The sequence below is a fragment of the Meles meles genome, chromosome 8, assembly GCF_922984935.1.
Source record: "Meles meles chromosome 8, mMelMel3.1 paternal haplotype, whole genome shotgun sequence".
Classification (NCBI taxonomy): Eukaryota; Metazoa; Chordata; class Mammalia; order Carnivora; family Mustelidae; genus Meles; species Meles meles.
Window position 1 is genome coordinate 54,339,882 of NC_060073.1, and position 398 is coordinate 54,340,279.

Consider the following 398-nt stretch of genomic DNA (forward strand, 5'->3'; position numbering starts at 1 on the left):
TGTGTTCTTCAATTTCTTTTATCAATGTCTGATAGTTTTCAATGTACAGATCTTTCATCTCCTTGGTTACATTTATCCATAGATATTTTATTCTTTTCATGCAGTTGTAAATGGGATCCCATTAACAACTGCATGAAAAGAATAAAATATCTATGGGTAAGTTTGAGAAAGCACAAATAAATGGGAAGATCTTCCATGCTCATGGCTTAGAAGAATTAATACTGTTAAAATGTCCATATCACCCAAAGAATCTACAGATTCAATGCAACCAATCCCTATCAAAATCCCAATGGCATTTTTCACAGAAACAGAAAAAAAAAATCCTAAAATTCGTATGGAACCACAAGAGACTCTGAACAGTAAAAGTAATCTTGAGAAAGAACAACAAAGCTGGAGGT